This window comes from Eublepharis macularius, chromosome 4 (assembly GCF_028583425.1).
Source record: "Eublepharis macularius isolate TG4126 chromosome 4, MPM_Emac_v1.0, whole genome shotgun sequence".
In the NCBI taxonomy this organism is placed as follows: domain Eukaryota; kingdom Metazoa; phylum Chordata; class Lepidosauria; order Squamata; family Eublepharidae; genus Eublepharis; species Eublepharis macularius.
In genome coordinates, this window is record NC_072793.1 from 19,619,062 (window position 1) to 19,644,104 (window position 25,043).

A 25,043-nucleotide genomic window follows, 5' to 3' on the forward strand; every position below is an offset into this window, starting at 1 on the left:
ACAAGGGCTTAGCTGAAGAGAGAGGGCTTTTCATGACACTTTTCTCCCATAAATCTGACTTCCCCATTCCAGTAATCTTTGGAATCATGAAATAATGGCAATTGCAATCAAATAGTGGCAAATCTACTGGGCTACTGGCCTGACATTTCAGAAAGTGTGATTCAATTGTTGTAGGTGAGTCGATGACACCATGTTACTGCCAGAAAACCATGAAGACTTGAAACAACAACTTAGGGCCAAGCTACAAGTGATGAATGATACTTGAACGGCAAGTGAATCGAGCGGAGAGCAAGTGGAGGGCAAGTGAACAGGGAAGAATACACTTGCCGTTCAAGTGTCATTTGTCACTTGTAGTTTGGCCCTGATGGAGGTTAAAGGGGAAAGCGCCAAAGCAGGATTATAGCTGAACATCAAGAAGACAACAGTAATGACTACTGAGGAATTACACAAGTATAAAGTAGTCAATGAGGAAATTGAAACTGTTCAAGATTTTCTATTCATTGGCTCAATCATCAATCAAAAGGAAGACTGCAATGAAGAAATCAGAAGATGATTGAGACTCAGAAGGGCAGCTGTGAGGGAGCTAGAGAAGATCCTTAAAGTTAAAGATGGCTGATTCCGCGCACGTTGGATAATGCACTTTCAATGCACTTTATCAACCGTTTGAGGTGGATTTTTTGTTCTGCACAGGAAAAAATCTGTTCCAAACAATCTATAAAGAGGATTGGAAGTGCATTATCCAACGTGTGCGGAATCAGCAGATGTCTTTCCGGGAACCAAGATCAAGATAATCCAAACTATGGTATTCCCCATTACTATGTATGGATGTGAAAGTTGAACAGTGAAGAAAGCTGACAGGAAGAAAATTTATTCATTTGAAATGTGGTGCTGGAGGAGAGTTTTGCAGCTACCACGGACATCCAAAAAGAAAAATAAGTGGGTACTAGATCAAATCAAGCCTGAATTCTCCCTAGAAGCTAAAATGACAAAACTGAGGCTATCGTACTTTGGACACATCATGAGAAGACAAGATTCTCTGGAAAAGTCAATAGTGCTAAGAAAAGTGGAAGACAGTAGGAAAAGAGGAAGACCTAAAACAAGATGGCTTGACTCAATAAAAGAAGCCATATCCTCCAGTTTGCAGGATCTGAGCAAATCTGTTAATGATAGGACATTTTGGAGGATTTCATTCATAGTGTCTCCATAGGTCGGAGGCAACTTGACAGCACATAATGCACACACAGGTGAGTAGCCATGTTGGTCTGCAGTAGAACAGCAGGATTAGAGTCTAGGGGCACCTTAGAGACCATCAAGACTTTCAGAGTGTAAGCTTTTGAAAGTCAGAGCTCCTTTATTCAGATTTGTTCTTTTTGCTAGCATGTGACAGAGTTGCTATTAGCTAGTGTGAGATCTTCCACTACTCTGGTTACAGATATTAATTTCAGTGTAGGTCTGTTAGTTAATTCTATATTCTTCCTACAAGTGTATTAGTGTCCCTCTCATCTATCCTACTGTGATTATTTGCAATGCCCACAAATGCTGTGTTGTGTGAGTTAATTGTGCTAAGGGCGCACACAAGAATAGTCATTTTGTCTATTCAATGCACACACACCAAGTGATTTCCACCAACAACCACTACTATTCCAGTGTTTGTTTTCCATCAAGCATTCACATCCGCTGATGGAGTAATGAAAGCTTCTGTGTATTTATATACATATTATATGCATGTGTGGCATGTATTAGCCATGACACATACCTTGCTTGGAGCGCCTGCCAAATAAATCCCTCTGGCTAGTCTTTCTTGCAATGCCCAGTGCAAACCTCTGTCTTATTTGGATGCTGCCTATGTTGCCTTTGTTGCAAGACTCCAAATATCTACCAAAGCTCTTTTGCTATCTACCTGCTGTGGGGTGCCCAATGGAAAGGCTCTGCATCATGTCCTCCCTGCTGCCTGCCCTTCTTGCAATGCCAAAGACTTTCCTTTGCCCTCTGTAACTCTCCTTGCCTTCCTGGGTTTCCAAATGCTAACTACTATACACTGCAATTCCACCTGCATTCTTGGGAGCGCCAAAAATCTGCACCTGTTGACTCTGCGAGTGACAGCCAAAATACACGAGATGAATTACACGCATATGACACATGAATGAGCTTACATGAGTCTCCCCGTTGCTTTCCTGTTCACTCGCACACCGTGGCCACACTGCACTTGATCCTGTGTTTGGATTGGCACGTGTTTTTCCCCCATTTCTCCCAGACGAGAGATGGTATCCCATGATGCACCTTCACACATGCTCAAACCTTCCTCTGCACCTTTTCTGAGAGGGAAACTTGTTTACTCAATTGGACGCATTGGGGAGGAAACCCCCACTGTTTTTTCCCATATTGGGGAAAAAACCCACCTGACGAGGAGGCTGAAAATGGGGGTTCCACACCTCTGCTAAGATCTTGTAGCTTGGCCTGCCAGGAAGGGGGGCATCTATGCAAATGGAGGGTGAGGAATCCTCACTTTGGAAGCCATGGCAGTGTTTCTTGCTGTTAGTCAGAATTAACCCTTTCCTGCCTGTTTGTCCCCAGCCACCTCCAATCTTCATTATTATTTATGGGGGAAACTATGGGGGCTATCCAGGGGGGGGGCATTTTGCAAAATTAATCTACAAAATTTTCAGGTGACCTACTGCTAACTGTCCTCTAAAGTCCCTCCCAATTTTCAGGGAGATTGGACCTTGGGGAGCCATTTTAGCCCCCCCCCCCAAGAAGGTGCCATCAGCCACCCCATGTTTTCTAACGTGGAGAGAAATGACAGCAACTGGGGAAACCCATTGATCATGCCTATCCCAGGATTCAATCTTCCTGAAACTTGGGGTGTCTTTAGAGGAAAGTGAGGAGTAGGTCTCCTGCAAATTTGGTGGATTTTGGACCTTGTGCAGGTCATTTTAGAGTCCCCCCAAAGTAGATACCATCAGCCGTCCCATTTTTTACCATCGTGAAAATGACAGCAACCCATCAAGCATGCCTTTCCCAGGGTTCAATCTCCCTGAATCTTGAGGGGTCTTTAGAGGACAGTGAGGAGTTGGTCTCCTGCAAATTTGGAAGATTTTGTTTACAAAATGCCACCCCAGCCCCTGGGAGAGCTTCCTTAGTTTTCCTTAGTTTTCCCCTCAGGGAATAATGGAGTCACCTTGGGTCACCTTCTTTTGGGGCCCATAAAGTAGCCCCAAAGTCTAATCTTCATGAAACTTGGGGATTATTTATAGAACAACTAGAAGTAGGTCCCCGGCAAATTTGGTAAAATTCAGTCCTAAAATGCACCCCCCCCCCAAGGCCCTCGGAAAGCCCTGAATCGCATTCCCCATTGGAAATAATGGCCAAATTTTACCAAATTGCTCTTTATTGGCGAGCCAAACTGGAGAACAAGTACCCACCCACACACCCTGTCCTTTTCAGGTTCATGTGTCAGGCATGTTTTTGAACTTTTACTCAGATGCTCAATCATATTGGAACGTTCTTTCTTCCCACCTCCTCCTTATCCTGACTGAAGACACTGCATGGAGAGAAGGAGGAGGAGGAGGAGGAAGTTACAGAGGGAGAAGGGTGCAGGAAGGAGGAGTAAGGAAGAGGCAGCATCAACTAGTAAATGGGAGAATTTAAAACATGCCATATTAAAAGCAAAACAGTTTGGGTGTAAGCCGAATCTAGGGGCAAAAAGAGGGGAGAGGGAAGCAGAAGCCACCCAAAATTGATGCTTTGCAATGGCGACTTGCTGATTATTACCATGGATACTTGCAACCGCGACGACACCAGTTCCCCAACATGTGCACAAACTAGGGTTACAGGATACGTGTTCATCCAAGGTAAAATGGGCACGGGCAGGTAGGAGCAGACATGATTCTAGACACTCGTATAGCCTCATGTAACTCGTCTCGTGTAGTTTGGCTCTGAGAATTTTAATTGCTTAGTCTTAAGGGACATTTTCTCCTATCTAATCAAAATTGGCAAGAAGAGTCCTTTGGTGAACAGTACAAGTCCTGAAAACTTCATCTCAATTGAATGGAAAACAAAAGTCACATGCAGAAACCTTCCTATTGAAACCAGTGGAAAACAAAAACAGCAAACAACGTGTTCATGAAACAAAATAAAATTATGTGTTTAAGAAACAATGAAAGTCCCAAAAACTTCACTATATGATTATTTCCCTCCAAAAGATCACCAACACTGGAGGCTATTATCAGGGTGCAGAAGGAACTGTGCCACACAATGTACTCTCTGTTTCAACTCAGACCTAAGCCTTTTTCAGATGTGCAAAATGAGAGGATACATGATGCACGATTCTCCCAACACATTTGGTTGCCATTTTGTTTGACTAGAGAAACATACATTTCCAGGCATGTTCTGCTTCAGTACAGGCAAATGAGTAAAATTCACACAAAATGACAACTCAGCATATTGGGAGAATTGTGCATAGCACGTGCTCCCATTAGGAGTAATTGTTTCCGCACACATTGGATAATGCACTTTCAATGCACTTTAGCAATCGTTTTGAAGTGAATTTTTTGTTTCACACATGAAAAATTCAGTTCCAAATGATCTCTAAAGAGGATTGGAAGTGCATTATCCAACCTGTGCGGAATCAACAGTTGAAGTACCAAAACTAAACATCTAAAAAGGGCTCTAGTGATAAACCCTTCCTGAATTCCAACGCTTCAAACTGCAGCGGGTGATAGTGGTGAGTGATGAGTTGTGAACACTGCCACAGAAACTTTCAAAATCACTGCACAGAAAGAACTAGCACCTCAAGGAGAGCACGTTTTCTCCCAACATCTCAGTTTTAACGTGCATCTTTTTTAAAAATATGGGGACGTGTTCAATAATGCAATTTGCTCATTTGTAACCCGAAGAGGTAAAATCCAGGAACTAATTCATTACTTTATTAGCTTTTCTGGTAGGCCTCCTTTAACAAATCAAACCTGAAGACTGTTAGCAAAGCACAGATTCCAACATCGCAATGTGATTCCACCCTTAAAGACCATAAACAAAACTAAATATTTATCACTCCTTTTCCTCTCTGCTCTACAATTGCAGAGGGAAAAATTGTATTCGGGAAGACATGAGCCTATATGAGCCCCTAGAGGACGCTTTGATCCAGCAACAAACAGCTGTTAATGGTCCCTGGCCACAGGGAGGCCTGCCTAGCATCGACCAGGGCCAGGGCCTTTTTGGTCTTGGCTCCAACCTGGTGGAACGCTCTATCTAAAGAGACTAGGGCCTGGCCGGATTTGTTATCCTTCCGCTGGGCCTGCAAGATGGAGCTGTTCCGCCAGGCGTATGGTTGACGCTGGTTGGGCCTCCCCACCAGCCGACTAGAGGAAAACATGCCCCCTACCCACCCAGCCTGTTCAATACTTTGGAGATGGTTGGGTGGTGGTTATTGGAGAAGTCTGCTGCTGTGTGTTTTAAATATTTATGTGGTTTTATTGGTTTTAAAGTTACATGTATTTTAAATTGCTATACCGATTGTAATCCGCCCTGAGCCTGCTGATGCAGGGAGGGAGGGCTATAAATTGAATTAAATAAATAAGCACAATTTGATAATAAAGAAGTAGAGAAAGTTCCCAATTGTGTGAATATTTTAGAAAACAGATTTCATTGGAAGGTCTTTCGCATTAATTTTTCCCTGTGCAATTGCCTCCAATTTAAATCATTCTCTCAAAGCACAGGGGAGAAAGGCGACGAAAGGACCGAAGCACCATTTTCTGTTCAGATACACACAGCCCTCTTGTATCCCGTGATCAGTTTTTGCATTTTCGCTAGACAGGTCCAGGTCCGCCGGAGTCTTTGCATGTTGGGAAAAGCTGGAATCCCTGGTGTTCTGTGCAGAGAATCACTCACACAAGATGTGTCTTTGGACTGAAAGAAGAAATATCCACCTGTGCATAGGACAGGAAATACGTCTGGTTGAATCTCACCGATGTTTGCATTTGCAGTTGCTTGAGCTAAAAAGACCTTTCTATATTTCCATTTGAAAAGACTTCCAAAAGAACATCACTGTACAAATAATGCACTAAGTATGAAATGCATCCCACCGACTATTGTGCCCAGAGGCGGAGTGAATCAGTTAACAGATTAGTACTCAAAACCCAAATGTTGGTACTACTGCTAAAGACCAGTGATCCTTATACCCAGAGAACAATCTGACCAGCAGTCGTTACATAAACTGGATCTGAGATTAGTCAACGCTAGGGTTCTTTATCCAGGAGTTTCTTTTGATTCAGGGATAAAGACTAAAGAGTGGCATAAGGCTGGAGGAGGAGATGAGTACTGTTCACTTAGAAAATGTCTATGCCATCTTTCCAGAAATGGCTCAAGCTGTAGCCACAGATCGTTCGATGTTGCGCTATCATTATACTGTAACTGTAGTTATCCTTTGCCACTGGATCACCTTGTCTACACAGCAAAATCCAGTAGCAAATGATAGGTGCAGTGCATTACCAATGGTGTGTGGGTGCAAGGGTGACTTACAATGAAAGCAACCCGAGTAACTAACCCAGAAAGCAAAAAAAACGAGTCAGTCCAGCAACAATAAAACCAACAGTATATCAGCATACAAAGCAACATAAAACAATGTAAAAATATACTAAAACAATTATTAAAATAAATTGAATACAGGCCAAGGAATCAACAGAATACTTACTTACTTACTTACTCACTTACTCACTTACTTACTACCATCAACAGGCACTCAAGGTGGCTTACAAAACCAGAAGTGACCAGCAGCGCTGTGTTATATTTAAAACATAACCAGTACCACCTGCCACAAAAACAATCCAACTATGAACTAAAATACAACTATATATAACTCCCCTCTTTCTATACCATCTACGAAGATCTATTCATCCACCATTAAAGGATTTTTGTAATAAAACAACTTTGCAGAGCCTTTGGAACTGGGCCAATGCAGAAATCCTCCTGACTTCCTAGGGGAGGCCATCCAAGAGGTTTGGTGCCACAGCTGAGTAAGGCCGAGTTTGCACAGAGGCACATCAAATAACTCTGAGAGAGGAAACAGACAGGATAGTTATTCCTTATCAGTTTCTTATATTTGCCTTCATTCTACTTTAATCTGCCTGCTCAACATAACATATTTTTATTAATTATAGGTAAAGGTAGTCCCTTGTGCAAGCACCAAGTCATTACCGACCCATGGGGGGACATCGCATCATGATGTTTTCTTGGCAGACTTTTTATGGGGTGGTTTGCCATTGCCTTCCCCAGTCATCTGCACTTTACCCTCAGGAGACTGGGTTCTCAGTTTACCAACTTTGTAAGGATGGAAGGCTGAGTCAACCTTGAGCTGGCTAGCTGAAACCAGCTTCTGCCAGGATTGAACTCAGATCATGAGCAGAGCTTGGGCTACAGTACTGCAGCTTACCACTCTGCATCACGGGGCTCTTTTATTTTTATTAATTAATCAGTAATTAATTTATTATCTTATTATTAATTATGAAGTCTTCACCCATGGCAGAAAATAGCCACAGACAACCATCACTGGCAACAGAGTTCCAGAGTTTTGGTGCTGTGACCGAGGAGGCCCTCTTCCAAGTGGGCACCCATCTAATCTCAGAACGCAGGGACACCCAAAGCAGGGCCCCTGAAGATGACCACTGTGGCCAAGTAGGTTCATAAGGGAGTATGAAGCATACAGGACTTTGCAAGTCAACACCAGCACCTTAAATTGTGCCAGAAACAAACAGAGAGCCAGTGGAGATGGGCTAAGGCAGGAGTAGGCTTGCCAGGCACCTGCCAGTGGTAGGCAAACTTCTAGTTACTTGCTTCTCTGCCTGCTGATCACTGGTGATTGCCAGTAGGCAGGCCACCAGGAGATTGCCGAACGTCTGCAGGCAACCCAAGCAATGGCCCTGTACACAAATTATACCAGAAGCACTGGCATTATGCAAGGGTCAGTTCTTTAAGAATCACCCCCAAACCAGAAGTGACATCATTGCTCTCCATCTAGGAGCATGTGTAAAACAGAGAGAAAGTATCTGTGCCCCTCCCATGACCTCCCCCATCCTCCTAACCTTCAGGAGGTTGACCAGGGTCATTTGGCAAGCCTAGGCTGGAATGATATGGTCCCTATGACCCACTTCAATCAATACTAGAGATGGGCATGAACCAGAAAAAAAAATGAACCATGTGGTTCGTGGTTCATCAAATTTCATGAACCACGAACCAGGAACTTTCATGAACCTGCCCCTGGTTCGAAAACTGGTTTGTTTGGTTCATGAAAATGGCACATCCAGGTCAGAAAACCGTCACTTCTGGGTCAGCAGAAGGTCTGCAGGAAGTCCGTCCCCTGTTGCCTAGGAAACTGATTGATTGGCAGCAGACTGTCTGCAGTGATGAACCAAAAAACAAAACAAACTAACCAGCCGAAAAGTTCATGACGGTTCGTCAGAAATGGGATCTGACGAACCATGGTTCGCGAACCACGAACCAGCCTTGTTCGTACTTAATTTTGGTTCGTATTTTGGTTCATGCCCATCTCTAATCAATACCCTAGCTGCAGTATCCTGCAATAATTGACGTTTACGAATAGGTACATTTCCACATACAGTGCATTGCATTAATCTAATTTAGACGTAAGCAGATCATGCACAACAGGCAAAAGACACTCCTGGCCTCAGCTGCTACTTGCTTAGCCAAAAGTAGGCCTGAGCACTCGCAAACTATGAACCTGTTCTGACAAGGAGAGTGCAATCCCATCTAGAACAGGTGACACCTTAAATCTTGGGTCAGACCTTCCTCTCACCAGTAGCACTTTTATCCTGTTGTGATTGAGGTTCAGTTTATTAGCCTGTATCCACTCCAAAAGCCTCCAGGCACCTATTCATGGTTTCTATAGCTTCTCTAGGATCAGCTGGAACAGTGAGATAGAGCTGAGTATCATCTGCATATTGGTGACAACAACCCAGCCCAAATCTCCTATTGACCTCACCTAGCAGTTTCATGTAGATGTTAAGAGCATAGGGGATACAGTGGAATCTTGTGTGACCCCACAGGCCAAAGGCCAAGGGCCTGTGCAGCTGTCCCCTAGCATCATCTGCTAAAACCTTCCCACCAGAACCACTGCAAAGTAGTGCCTTCCAATCCCAGCTTGGAAAGGCGGTCCCGAAGGATACCATGATCAATGGTACTGAAAGCTGCTGAAACATCCAGGAGAATCAATAACATCACACTCTTTCTGTCAATCTCCCATGGCAGGTCATCCATCAGGGTCACCAATGTTTTCAGTTCCATAACAAGGAATAAAAACAGAATGGAAAGGAACTAAACAATTTGCCTCAACCCGGAAAGCTCGAAGCTTTCCTGTTCAATCACATTGCTCAGAAATAGAACATTTGAGACTGGTGGATAAAGAGTTGCCATTCCTCCGCTGAGTGGAGGATGGGAGTAGGGGATCCCCTGCTCCCATCCTCCACTCCCCGCCCCTGCTTACCTAGCTGGTGGATCAGACCACTGTGGAGTGCAGGGCACAAATCAGCCCCCTGGGGAGCACAGGAGTGCTCCCAGGGATGGCTGTGGCCCTCACAATGACATCACTTCCATCATTGCACAGGCCCAGGAGCAGACCAGGTAAGTACCAGGGCCCCCACCTACTGCCAGGAGGACAGGGGGACCTGGCAACTCAGGTGAATAGTTGAGATTTCCTAGGACCAGGGTAGGCTTCTTTAGTAGTGGATGTACCACAGCCTGTTTCAAGGCTGGGCAATTACTCTCTCTCTCAAGAAGGCATTAACCACCTCTTGGAACCAGCCAGCCAGCCCCTCCCATAGTGGATTTCTGTAGCCAGGAACAGCAAGGGTCATGCAAGCCAGTGGTAGGCCTCAACCCTCCACAGATCCTGTCCTCATCCTCAGACTGAATACACTTAAAAGTATCCCAAACAACTAAACAGGTCAGCACCCTGGCAAAACATGGCTAAAGCATGGCTAATGCTGTGCTTTACTTGGAAGGGTCCCTCAAGAGCTGCATCCAGGGCATATACCTTTAAGATGTCTCCCCGGGCACCCCTTACTATGTATTTATGTAGAAGATGCTGAACTTCGTGGAATGACACAACCACTGAAAGACATCTGCAGCTTTATTTAACAACACACAGAGGTAATACCCTCCTTTTCCCCTGCATTTTTTCTAAACCTCATTGCCCTGCTGCCATTGTGTCAACAGGGAAAGACAAAACTAGATGGCCCAATTTCTTGCAGTGTTTTCTTGAACTAATGACAATGTCTTTTTACCTTGTAGATAAGCATTTGAAAGACATCCTCTCCTGGTGCTGAACTTTAACATTTTTTCATTCCTCTCCCCCTTTTCTTTCTTTTTTCTCTTCTTCTTTCTTTTTTCTCTTTTCTTCCTTTCTTTTTTTTTGGTTTTTTGATTGTATCAAAAGACATGCTTTAACAATTGTGTTATTTTTTTCTCCCCCTCCGCCACCCCGCTACTTATGCAGTGAGTTACTAATATCCTGATTGGAACCAGACTTGCTAGAATTATGAGTCGAAATTGGAACAGCAACTGCTGTGCAAAGGATGTAAAGGGAATAAAATGAATGGTGTATTAACCTCCAACCGCTGAATATTAATCAGCATTTCACAAAAAAGAAAATACAGAAGCTGCCACACTAAATATTTTTAGCGCTTATTGACAGTCTTGATTTCCTCTATTTCTCTCTGTCTTTTTCACTCTCAGTAGTTTTGGCTTCCAGTCCGGATTCTACAGAAACTAGATGCGAAAATCTACTGGGGAGGATGGTTATACTTTTAGAAAATACTGCACAGTGTTGAGAAGTTATATCATGCAAAATGCCTTTGTACCAATCAAAATCCTGTATCCCTGACCAGAGACATTCCAAGCCCCCAAAGTAAACAGAAATCTAAACTGGAGTGGGGGGAAAGCACTCGGAAATGAATACACATAGTGACCAGGTCAAAAATAAACTTCCTAAGTACTAAAAAGTAAAAAATGCACCTGGTGTTTTGCAAATGCTAGTTGGATGTCGTTATGATATGTTCTAGTTGTAATGGGAGTCCTGTAAGGAACTTCTAGAATAAGAATAGACAGCAACCACTGTGCGGTCACCACTTTGCCCGAGACTTATTAGCATCTACTTTAGCGAACTTTGAGAAGAGGAGCTCCAAAATGAACACCCCTGCTCAAAAAGCTCACACCGCTTCCAAGTTGTCAGAAACTTCTTTGCACCTGGGACTAACTAAAAATAGCTCACAAAATACTCAGGGCTACAAAAGCCCTCTCCGACACCACAAAGATTGCCCTTTCCTAAGAAGATAGAAATAACCAGCTGTAGAGGACGGCACACGCAGAGGATAACACAGTAAAAGCGAGGTCCTGATTGAGACCTCTTGTCTCAAAGAGTCACCCTCTGTGGTCTAGGGTTGTCACCTCTAGCATGAAAAATTCCTGGAGATTTGGGGTTGTGCCAAGGGTGATCTGCACAGCTGCAATGCCATATAGAGTCCATTCTCAGAAGTTGACAGGGAACTGAACTCTTTAATTTTGGAGATCAGTTGAAATTAGACATGGGCATGAACAGGAAAAAAACATGGTGTTCGTTGTTTGTTGCCATCCACAAACAATGAACATTGATGAACATGACCTGTTCACGAACATGTTCATTGTTCGTTGTTCGTAGGGTCCAGCAGGCTCTCCTCCAGCCATCAAGATCCCTACCACACCACTCCCAGAAACCCTATCTGAGCAAGCAGCAGGAAATGTACCAATAATAAATAATAGCTTGGCCCCAGAGCCTGGAAGCAGCCCTGGAACCTGAAGGGGTAGATCCCTACCGCACCACTCCCAGAAACCTTACCTGAACAGGCAGCAGGTAAGGTAACAGTAATAAATAATAGCTTAGCCCAGAGCCTGGCAGCAGCTCTGGAACTTGAAGAGGTAGATCCCTATCCCACCACACACAAAGAAAATTCAAGCTCTGATGCACTCTCCCTGTCTCTCTCTCAAAATGCCAACAGCAACTGTCTCTCCCTCTCCACTGTCTGCAGAACCAGAGCTGGGAGCCCCCTCCCCCCTGCTCTTTGCTCCCTTGTAACCAATCTGGAACTCCACATTTAAAAGGAAGACCTGCCTATCAAGCTAAATTGTCTTAGATTGGGGTTTCCAGGGCAACAGCAGTTCAGACAGAGTTCAGGCAGTCCCTGCCTAAGTTGCCAAGGGAATTGATTGCAGGTGCCAGATTGTCTGGCTTGACAAAAAGCAATGAACAGCAACAAATGAGGCTTGCAATGACCACCTGTTCATTTACAACGGGGCCTCACAAACAGGTTGTTTGCGAACAGCTGATTGGGCTGTCCGTGGCTTTTTTTAGTTTGTATTGCTGTTTGTGCCCATCTCTAGTTGAAATTCTGGGAGAATTCCAGGTCCCGCCTGGAGTTTGGTAACCCAACACTGCTCTGCCATTTTAAAAGGTAAGGTTTGTGACTTGGAAAGGATGAGGGAATAACTGGTAGAGAAGTGAATTTGCATCTCTGTGTGTGTGTATTTGTAAATGTTTGTGTGTATTCTATAAACACCCTTACTGAACAGTTTTAAACAATGGGCAGGCATTTTTCAAGGCCTAACGAAGGTGATTGCAACAACGGAGGCAGTTTCTGGTTGAACATTACAAACTTACACACTATCCAACTAACCCCACTCCCTATAACCTGCTGCCATAGTTCTCCAGAAGTAACAGATTTGTGCATACTTCCTTCCTCCACAGATTTTTCTGGGCCATTTCTGCAAAGGAATTTTAACCCTGTGACTCATTGGATGCCCCTATTTTTGTAAGGAGCTACCTCACAACGAGTACAACGAGGGTCTCCTGTATCTTTCCCCTTTGATTTGGAGCCAAAAACATGTCCCCTTGACTCTGGCTTAAAGGGGACACTGGAGTGGCTGCAAGTGGAGCTCTGCCCCACCTTCAAAATGGCTCCCGGGGTAGGCTCTTTGCCCTCCCCATTAAGCCTTTTTCTTCTCAGCCATGCAGCAATGCAAATTCGCACCATGGCTCAGCTATGAAGTGGGAAAGGGGGGATTGCTGAGTGTGGCAGAAAATGGCAGGAGTGGAGGGGCAAGGAAAGCAGCAAATGGAATGGGGAGAGGGCAGATGGTCCCTCCCCATCCCCACACTCTTCCATCCTTCTCGCTGCTGCTTCCATAGTGAGGGTGACAATTCCTACCTCGAGTGGAAGCCATCCCATTCTGTAACCTTTGCTTTAGGGACTGGAACAGACCCAATTTCTGGACTTTAAGACTGTTAACTAGTAGGTCCACTTCCAGACAGCATTCTGTATAATATGCTGTCCCATGAGAGATCTGCACTAGGGAAGAGATCAAATTTTGCAAGGTTGCCGGTCCAATTCAAATATTCCCATTTCCAGTTTCACTTCAGAAAAATAAACCCATTGTGAGCCTTTGTTTTCACACTGTTTCTTCACACCAAAAATTTCTTGTTACAATTGATGCGTATTACTTACAATCCCTCTAGAAGCCCAGTAGTGCCGTGTATTTTAAACAAAATGGTGGATCTCTCTGGATGCCGCTTTGTTTTGCTCTAATAATAATAATAAGTGAGAACAATAGCATAAGGGGAAGGTTTACAGTTATAGAAGAGTATACAGAAGTCCCAATATTTTGCTTTCCTGCATTGCTCAGTTAGCACTACCTCCTTGATAGAATACCAAAAATATATTGAGATTATATAGAGTTCGCTACACTTTTCTACCTCAACAGTTTGGCATTGAGAAAAACCAGTATTTGAAACACTAAAAATAGATAGCTGGACATCTAAGGGTTTTTGTAGTCAAGACAACCGTCTCCTCCATTGCCAGCACAACTGTCATTCTCTCCAGTGTGCTGGAATTCATTTGCTTTCATTCATTCCTTATCAAGTTACCTGCATTTGCAGAGCTCAAAATGTAGTTGCAGAATGGGGGGGGGGAGTGGTAGTTTGTCAGGAAATAGCAAGTTCTTTTCAACCTGAGATAAAAATCATTTGGCATGAGATGACAAAATACTTCTAGTTTTCAACAGTTATAAAATCAAGACCAAAAGAGAGAAAACTAGCGGGGGAAGACGCTAATGAAGGAGCAACGCTTTTCAAAGAAAAAGTATGTGTTTCTCTCTCAAATCTGTTTACAGCTGCTGATATTTAATAAACACAAATCTGGCAGGCTCTTTAATAGAGTCTGGCTCTGTTGTTGACAAAGAAGCCCTAGCCAGCTCTCACCACACAAAACCAGAGAGAAAAATTATTCTTCTTGTTGACGTGGTAGTTTAATATGTACAGCCATATTGTATAGGGGTATTAACTTCACTCAAGTGATTTCCATTTACAATCTGAAGCGGTGCAATCCAAAACAACTTGAATTATGCCAATCATGTAACTTTCTCATGGGGAGCTGTTTCCTGACTACTTTAAGGGACACGTGTTTACAAAGGGGGGGGAGCAGCATTTACACATGGCCTATTAGCTGTCAAATTATGGCTACCAGCCCCTTGGTGGTAGCAAGGGATTCCCTGGCTCCCACCCTCCGCCCCCCAACACTACTCACCTGGCCAGCAAGGGAGGGAGGCACACTTCCTGGAAGTGACATCATCATGCAGCCCTGAGAGCGCTCCCAAAGCTTTGCAGCGGGCCAATCCCCCACCCCCGTTTGAGGCCCAAATTGGCCTGCTGCAAAGAGAGCATGAACTCCTGCACAGGCACATTTACGTCACACAGAAGTGATGTCCTGTGCATGAGGGACACAAAGTACCAGGTACCCATCATCCTGCCGTGAGGGTAGGGGGACCTGGTGAGTGGCAACCCTTTGTCAAATGCTGTCACATACTAAAAATACAATTATATCCGATCAAAATTTTCTCCATTCTTGGTAACTCCAGCTCATATTCTTGCTTCTTCCTCTGGCTGGCCACTACCTGGTCACCGCCAATTTTCAAGCACAATTTTGGTTTGCTACAGCAACTCCAAATGTAACTCAAACTCCAGTGGTTTGCTTTTTGCCCTGTCTGCACATGTGGAGCTATCACAAATCTGGTGTGGCAGGAGGGGAGGAGCTTCAATTGCAAAATCAGTAGGTTTTTTTAAACTCAAATCATAATTTTCTGCAAATCTAGCAGCTTCTCCAGGTTAGATATAGTGAGGGTAAGCATCAATTATTTATGAGATAATCACATTCAGCAACCAAAATATTGTTTAATATCAGTATTTGCAACGGAAAATGTTGAATGAGTTTGAGTTCTAATGTGGAGATTAAACAATTTCAAGGATAAACTGTACAACCCTAAGCATTTCAATGGGTTTAGATTGGAATAACTCTGTTTAGAATTGCACTGCTAATAACCTCCCCACTGCTAAAATTTTGGCAAGCTAGGCACACTGTGGTTTGGCAAAAGCAGCCACAGGTTATGATTGTAATGCAGTATACATAGGTCTCCCATCTAAGTTAACAAAGAAGTTCCAGTTGGTGCAAATTGCTATGGCTTGACTATTATCAGGAGTGAGCAGGAGCATGAACATCACTCCCATTGTACAGTCACTCCATTGGCTACCTATCAGTTACCGTATTGGTATTGGTTATTATGTACAAAGCTCTTCACGGCCTGGGTCCGGCATACCTACGGGACTGCCTCCCTCCCTATGTGCCTTCATGGAAGCTTTGTTCATTTGAACAGGGTCTCCTGCAGGTGCCACCCTGCACATCAGCGAGATCGACAGAAGCCTGTACATGGGCTTTCTCTGTGGTGGCCCCCACCCTGTGGAATGTCTTGCCTGAAGAGGTCAGGAAAGCCCCTACTCTTCTAGCTTTCCACAAATGATGCAACACCAAATTATTCAAAAAGGCTTTTTACTCAGATAGGAGGGCTGTATTGTAGGGAAGAGGTCCCAGATGCTTCGCTAATGAGATAGGGACCTTAGACTTCACCACTATTGTTATGCGCAAAACTTTGCGCCTCTGTGGTTCGTTCTCCCTTTTCTTGACCAACCACAATAAAAATTAAAATAAAGATCCTGGAGTCCTTTTTGAATTGAAGCAAAACAGATGCAATTTAATTAACACAGAAGTAGACGGTCTCCTCGTGTGCAAAGCTCATCAGAATTACAATAGAAGTGCAAAGCAATTAATACCTTCAGGTAATTATAATAATATTACAATAATCTAATATTTGTTATCTTATTGGCTCGTAAAGTATCTAGGGTCAGTTCTGATTTGAAGATGCAATTCTAGGTCGGACCCTCTACTTGGGGGAATTCCAATTCTTGCAGCTTCTTATCTTGTCCTCATTTTGGAAGGACACCTTCCAACCTTTTACCTACCTCCTTCTGGGCATAACACTTTCACCTTCAATGGTGCCAGGGAGTCTCAATCTGGCAGCCTTGGTGCCTTCAGATAACTGAAGTCCGTGGGCAGAAAGGGATGTTTCCCCCCCGTTTCTGCCCTTCCCCCCAGTTTTTCCTGCAGCCCTAAGGGAGATAATGCCACAGGTGGCCAAACCAGCTTGCTGCATCAAATCAGTTTTCTACAAAAGGTTCTCTAATACTGATTCCTATTGGAATCTTATAGAATAATGTAACATATGTGTAATATTCTTATAAGTGCAGCTCTACAAACAATATATATATTTTTAGTCCTCATTTCTTACAGAGGTTCAGCATACATTCTTCTCAGATCTTCTTGTTTCAAATGTCATATTCTTACAGGTTACATTACAAATACTACATTGGCTCCTGAGCATAGAAAAAGTGCAAAGCATGTAATACTGAAAAGGCACAGAAGTAGTATATAAAAAGTATATAAAATCCCTTTTCTTCAAATCTATATCCACCAGACCCCCCTTTTCTTGTTGTTGAAGTTGCTTTAAATATGTACTACCGATGCTTCATGTTGTCTAAGGTCAGTCCTAGATCTGATTACGTTCTGTTTCAGCATTTCTTCAACTCTGTATTAGACCCTTGCTAATGCTATGTCTTTGTAAACTTGTATTTATTCGCCTTATGTCATTGTTTATAGAAATGTCCTTGCCACTGTATGGAAATGTCCTTGATACTGATTGTACTAATCTTACACTATGAGCCAAGCTACAAGTAATGAATTACACTTGCCTGGCAAGTGAACAGACTCAAGTGTATTCTTCCCTGATCACTTGCCATTCACTTGCGCTCCACTTGATCAAGTGGAGCGCAAGTGAATGGCAAGTAAACAGGGAGGAATACATGTGAGCCTGTTCACTTGCCAGGCAAGTGTAATTCATCACTTGTAGCTTGGCTCTATGTAATCTGCCTTGAGTCTCAGCAAGAAAAGCGGACTATAAATGACATAATTTTTTCTTTTTTTTCTCCTTGTCCAGTTCATTCCATAGATGAGTTCCCTGAAGTCGCCTCTCAGGGGACTCCTATTATCTCCTGCCTTAACCTTGCAGCAACTATGCTTTTCTTCCTCTTCTTCTTTTCTCCCACAGTTCCCCTTATCATAAATTCTCTGTCCAAAATGTCCAGACTCCATGGCTTCCACGGCTAATAGATGTTTTATCTATTTATTCACTTAGTTACAGCTTTGCATCACACAACAGGAGAAACATTCTGATTTTAAAAAATCTTTAAAACCCTGCCATAAACATCAGTCCCTCCCTAAACTGCTTGTTTAACCTGCAGGAGGGGTGATTCACATGGCAAGTATAATGCCAAAAGGGCCCTGTTTCTCACTGCCACACTTTTTCTTTGGTAATAGGAGAGGACTGGTAATACAAACTGTTGATCTCATATTTGTATATCTCATATTTGTATATTGTATTTTTATTGCAGAAGAAGAACTTTTTTTGTAAAAAGAGATTTTAAATTTCTCAGAATGTACTTCCCTGACACAGAAATAATGGACATCAAGCTACAGGGAGTCTATTCCGATACTTCAGAGATGTACTGATATAATCCTGTGTGGCTATATGGCTTATAATGAATTTCATGATCCACATCATATGAACTGCACAATATACCCTTTAATGTACATAATACATACGCTTTGCTTCTTAAAGCATTCTTAAATTTGATTACAGCCAGCCAGCTGATAATAAATAGTATTATCTAATTATCAGATTCTCTTCTTATATCCTTTACTTCCCAATATCAGAATGCAGATGTTCTAAGGCCACATAAGACGCTGAGAACTTCAAAAACTTGTGATAAAACTTACATTCTTTGAAACATTTGGGCTGGGGGAGGGCTGTCTAGTTGAGCCTCTCTATTGCTCTTTTCAAAGATCTGTTCTTAAGCAATATCATAGTTATGGTGCATTGCCAGGGCTTTGGGTGGGCTATGAATGGCAGGCATCGTTATGGAGAGAGGTATTTGGGGCATTTGTTGTTTTGTTTTGGCTTTAACTTGTAATGCTTTAATTACTAATGAAAGCAACCTTCAAATTTATATTGCCAAGGAAAAAAACCAAGAGTCAAATTTAAACTACAAGATGCAAAGGAGAGAGATAGCCTAAGTTTACTGGATTTGAAGTTGTACTTTGCTGCCTCTTGTCTTACGTGGATGAAGGAATGGCTGCATCTGAGAAATGATAAACTTTTGTTCTTTTTTTCTCTTTCTCTTTCTTTATTTCTGTTTTTTTCTTTCTTCCCCACCCCTTTTAATGGGATTTTAAATTTATCAATAAAATAAAAATTGTTTTAAAAATGTATGCAACCTTCAGCCAAGAGGGAAGGAGGGGAGTACTAATTAATTAACTTATTATTATTGCTCTACATGAAAAACAGAGACAATAAACCTCCAAACATCAGTGCAAGGGATCAAAAGGAGGGGAAGTAGGCCTTGTTTGTTGGCCCTCCAAGACAACTGGCTGGCCCTATGTACAGCTATAAACCGAGAGGCACTCTGGGGGAACAAAACCTACAACAGCAAACAAACAGTTCCTCTCTATGGTATCGCTATACAGTACCAAGATTGTAAACAATTTTAATAAAGTGCTAATAGTGAATAAAGTGCTGTAGATAATAAATATAATCACTAAATGCCATATATAACAATGCAATGCCTATAAACTATAATCAGCCAATACATATATAATAAATCACATGTATCATAAATAAATAACAACCAGAATCCAGTTAATACGCAGTTCAAACAGTAAATATACATTCCATATCGAAGACAGTGTTCAAGGTTCCACAACTAAAAAGTCCATCACAAGTGGTCGATGAAATCCAAAATGCGGCCAGCCAGTCCCTCCACAGGAGTCCGTAGTGTAACTACCTGTTCAAACGGTGGCCCAATATATCATGGGAGTTGCTGGTAGACAATCCAGCCCGACAAACAGCTAGCAAAATTTGTTTCTCAGCACAAGCTTTCTCAGGGGCTACCATATAAATAGTGGGAAACCTTCAGGTAAAAGGAATATCTGGTCTGGTCTGGTATCAGCGGCAACAATGTCCGACAGCACTTTATTCACTATTAGCACTTTATTAAAATTGTTTACAATCTTTGTACTGTATAGCGATAACAGAGAGGGAACTGTTTGTTTGCTGTGGCCCTATGTACAGGACATGCTGGACCAATGGTCTCATCCAGCAAGGCTCTTTACATACTTACAGAAAAGGCTCGAACCCTGGCATCGCTTTTTCTAAAAACTGAGCACTGCTTTTCAGCTGTGAGCACTAGAAAATTGACTCGCTTTAATACATAGAAACGGAGTTTGCAAAGAACCAGCATCAACCTCCTTAAAGTCTGCGATCCAGAATAAAACCTCCTGAGAAAGAGTAATTAATCTTCCTATCAGCAAATAACTTTATGTTAATCAAGAAACAATGTTTTAATGTTAATAATATACACATTGGAAAGCTTACGGATTGAACTTGGAGCACTTCAGATTTTAGTTCTCATTTGTTTCCTTTATTGTGGTAACCCCAAAGTGCCAGCTGAATGCTTTGATTTTTTTTTTCATTGTTGTATATATTTGTTTGTTTTTAGCAAAAATGTAATGCTTTCTATCCATTACTCCATGGAACTGATCCAGCATTTAACAGAAACAAACTATGCACCCATATACACAATAATCCTTAGGTGTGAGATGACTGAAGTTTTAGATCTGAACGTTTTCAAATAAGAACCATATGTTTAAAATAAATTTTGACGGAGGAGAGCTGCAGTTCATAAAAAAATCTAGGAGGCTGCTGCACTTAGGTATCCCTGGTTAACCAGAGAGGTGCAGAGGTGGTGTAGGTTTCAGTAGTTCTTGCTGTCACTCTGGCATGGACCTGGCTGGAAATTACGGACATAATATGTTCATGCTATAGTGAAACAAACAACTTTCATCCTATACTCAGGGGCACTATTTAGGGAAGACAAAGGACATTGCACTGTTTCAAGTCGCATGTGATCACCTCGATGGAGTACCCATGTCTCTGGTTACAAGAAAAAAAGCACAACGAAGTAAGCAGTTCAAAATAGATTTTTTTTCAGATACTTTTTTTTTTTTTGCACATCAATTTTGGCATTTTTTTCTGAATATTGATCAATCTTGTCTTTGGATTTAAATGTTCTTGCCTCCCATCCCTGTGTCCCCCCCCCGCTTTCAATTTTTTTTAAAAAAAATCATGCTCACCTAATTCTAAACCTTTTCCCTGCCGCAAGAGTAGCTAGAGCACAACATAGCCCTCCCTCAACCCACACAGCGCACACTCTAACCAAATGAAAGAAGGGATGGAAAGCTATAGAGGAAAGAACAACTATTAAAGAGAAAGAAAAGCTTAACTGTTTTCATTTTTCTTTCCTTCTTTTTCCCCACTATGAATTTTAAACAAGATAGCGCCTTATTAAAACCCATGTGCCTATCTGCACAAACCCTAGTTTCCCCTCCAGAAAGTCAGCTGTCAGGTTACAAGGTACAATAAACTACGCCTGTCCACTAGATGCAGTTTCATCCAGAATTATAGAAACAAATCTTGTTCAACCTGTCCACCTGTATAGAGTCTCAAAAGATTTAGTCTTAGATTTCTGTTTCCTCCCCCTTCTGAGGCTTATATGCATATCCTGTGAGATACTATTCCATTCCATCCAGAAATGCAGATTTAGTTATTGCAATTACTGAATCTCCAAAGGATAAAAAAAACAGACTAATGCCAGAGAATCCTTACAAATCTTTACTTCACTAAAATTATTAAAATATGAACAATGGGATGTCTTTAGCCATCTGTACTCACACATCTGTTCTACTGAAATAAATGGGATATATCTGTACACAGCAGGAGTGTGCAATTCAGGTTTCCGCTTCAGGTTAAATACCCAAATTGGACCCAATTTGTAAAGATTTGGGATTTCCGAATTGAGCCCAGCATCATGCCCCATCATGGGCCCAATTCAGGAAACCCGAATCAAAGCTTTCCGAAGTGATTTCAGTTGCTTCGGAAAGCTTTGGACGCGCTTAAACCCCCACAACCATGCTCCAGTTGACTGGTGGGCTCCGCCAGTCTGCTGGAGCAAGGGGGGGTTAAATTTTAAAGTGCTTTAAGTTTGCCCATTGCTCCAGCTGACTGGCGGGCACCACCAGTCTGCTGGAGCAAGGGGGGTTATACTTTAAAGCGCCCTCCGCACTGCTCACAAGCAGCGCAGAGGGCACTTTAGGCTTGCTCATTGCTCCAGCTGACTGGAGGGCACTGGAAGAGTAAGCTGAGGGAGTCTAAATGTTAAAGCGTCCCTTTCCGTGCAGCTTGCAAGCCATGGGGAAAGGGGTGCATTGCAACCCCCCTTGGCTTGCTCTGCCCTGCTCCTTCCTTCGCCCACTGTGAGAGGGGCCAGGGGATTCCTTGACTCCTCTCACAGCAGGTGAAGGAAGTGACTGGGTGGAGCAAACCAAGAGGGATTGCAAAGGAAGTTGTACTGTATTTCTGAATATAGAATTATTCAGCTAAGGTTACCTGCTGGTGATTGGCATCCTTAGCATTTTTTACAATATACTGGTTTGCGGTGGTGAAGAGTGCCCTCAAGTCAGAGTTGACTTACCGCAACCCCTGGTGGGATCTTCATGGCAAGAGACTAACAGAGGTGGTTTGCCATTGCCTGCCTCTGCAATCCTGGTCTTCGTTGGAGGTCTCCCATCCACTTACTGACCAAGGCCAATCCTGCTTAGCTTCTGAGATCAGGCTCACCTGGACTATTCTGGTCAGGGCATACTGGTCTGTTCCAGTCAACTAACGTCATCTGTGACTACAACACGGAATATTGTAAATGTACTTTATTTTTTAGATGGGTGTCAGTAATCTCACTTTAGATAACTAGAGAGCAGCTAATGAGCTCATTATATGACAAGGAGGATCAGGATCTAGTTTACACAGAATAATATCCTTCATTGATTCCTGTACCATTTATAGTGTTCTTAACTCTTCCCTATTTTTATAGTGGGTATTGGGAGACCGGGCAGCAGGGAGTGGGGTTGGAATCTATTTTTTATGAGGGGAAAAAAGATTGGAATGTATTAGGCAGAGAGCCAGTAGCCATAGAAACCTAAGATTTTTCCATCTCCATTACAAGTGGAAGTAAAACCTTCATATAAAATTGAAATGAAAGGGGACATTATTATCCCATCTTGTAACATTTGCCTGGAAGTCAAACTTTAGAATACTTCCTTTAATTATTGTTTATTTTCTTTTAACAGGATTTTCTGATAGACTGATCACTATAGATCATTGTCTTGGGGGGGGGGGGGAGGTTGTAACTAATACTAACATACCACAATTAATTTCTAATGCCGAAACAAAGATTTCATCTGATTGGACATGAGCAGGGATCTCAACTAAAGTTTTCAAGTAGAGTTTCCATCCTCAGGAAAGGAAGGGAGAGCGGATGTGATGCAATGGCTGGTCCGAACAGGACCTGGAAGGCCTAAACTCAAATATCTGTTCAGCCATAAAGTTTACTGAGTGACCTTGGGTGGCAAGGTGCAAGGATAAAACAGAGGAAGGGAGAACTATGACATTTGTTTTTCTGAACGTCTATTTGAAAATTATATCACACATTAGAATTAATAGCAAATTGAACATTATATTTAGATCAGGCATCCCACAAATCCCCGAAAATCCTCCAATTATTACAATTAATTTAATTTAATTTAATTTAATTTATTATATTTATATTCCGCCCTCCCCGCTTTCGCAGGCTCAGGGCGGATAACAAATACAAACATCACCCAACCATTAAAAACATTTAAAAGCATTAAATATTACAGTTCATACTGCATAGTGGTTCATAAATGCCTCTGTGTTTGCATAGGGGCGATGGTTTAACCCCCCCCTCCACGGGGGGGGGGGGGCACCGCCCGGCATCAGCCATATGCCTGGCGGAATAGCTCTGTCTTACAGGCCCGGCCAAATGTAAGCCAATCTTGCCGGGCCCTTGTCTCGCAAGACAGAGCATTCCACCAGGCTGGGGCCAGGACCGAAAAGGCCCTGGCCCTGGTCGACGCCAGGCGGGCCTCCCTAGGATCATATCTGAGAAGTATACTCATATAAAATAGTATTCCAATGTTATTCACAATACTAACATTTGTCGTAAAACACTTTTTCCATGAAAATTCATACACAGGCATTAAAATTCAAATTTTAATGGCAATGTTGTGTCTCAGCACAGAAAAATGTGTTATAAACCCAGGTAGTTCCTTCAAAAAGGTGCGTTACACTACTTCAGCTTAAATATTCTGAATTTTGAGAGGCCATAGTGTCCTAATTTGGATAGAAAGCTTCAAGTGTTGAAAATATTTTTTCAGGTTTCTACTTTAGAGCTAATCTTAAGCCAATCTGTAAAAGATTTACAGATCAATCCTAAGTGGAGTTTCATCTTCCTAAGTTCATTGAAATAGAAGGGTGCAAGGATGTTTAAGATGGCACCGGTACTGCATAAAATATTGACTACTTATAAAAACAACTTTTTCCCAAGGTTGTTATGAACACTTCAGAGCAACTCCACTGGTTTTCAGTAGACATGGGCACGAATCGAAATACGAAGCAATTTTCCTGACAAATTGGGCCATTTCGTGTCTCGCGAAACCGTGTTTTGTGGGGCTGCAATTTTCACGAAATTCATGACTTTTTGGCTGTTTCATTAGATTCGTGAATGATTCACAATTTCAGACAGGCTGGCGCCAATCCATTGATTCCCTAGGCAACAATAGGCCCAGAACTTTCATTGCCACTGGAAACCCTAATCGTAGGCCACTTACCCTTGATAGGCAGCTCTCCTAGCCAACTGGAGAGCTTCCATTCTGCCCTGTACAGCGAGGAGCAGGGGGTAAATCCCCTCGGCAACCAAGGATGTGGGCCTTCTGTAGCCATGGGCACACACCAATTTCACCCTTCCAAATCCTTTTAGGCAGGTCTGTCAGCCAACCACAGACCTCTTGTTCTGCTCTATGTCAGCGTTTGTTATAAAAGGCACCTCTCCCTGCCTCGTGCTTTTCAGTCCCAGCAGACAGAGGGAGAGGGAGGACCTGTTGCTGAGACTGGAGTGGGAGAGAGTTCGGCCCCTTCCTGGCAAGCAGCTTTGCTGCTCAGCCAGGGGCCGTCCATTGCCACTCCTGAGGGATGGACGGCACCACCCCTCTGCTCCTTATAAGGAGTGGCTGGGAGGGCGGAGCGAGCGTTGCGACGCAGCTTTGCCCTCCCAGCTCAGTGCTGCTCAGTCGCTCGGAGTGGACAGACGTGTCCAGAGAGCGACTGAGGGCCTAGAGTGCTGGCGTTCTTGCCTGGCTCTGGGCCGGTTCGGCAGCGGAGGAGCTGGGGCAGCGTCGGGAGGCGTCGTCGTCGTCGCCGTCGTCGTCCCGAGGCCCGGGAGTGCGACGGGCGGTTGAGGCGCGGCGCGGCTGCGCGGCCTCCGAATTCTCCGTCGGCGGCAGCAAGCCGGCGGGGACTTGCTGGGTTTGGTGGGCCTTGTCCGGAGGCCCGTGGGCAAGCCGGCTGGCGGCGGAGTGGCGCGGCTGGGCGCTTTT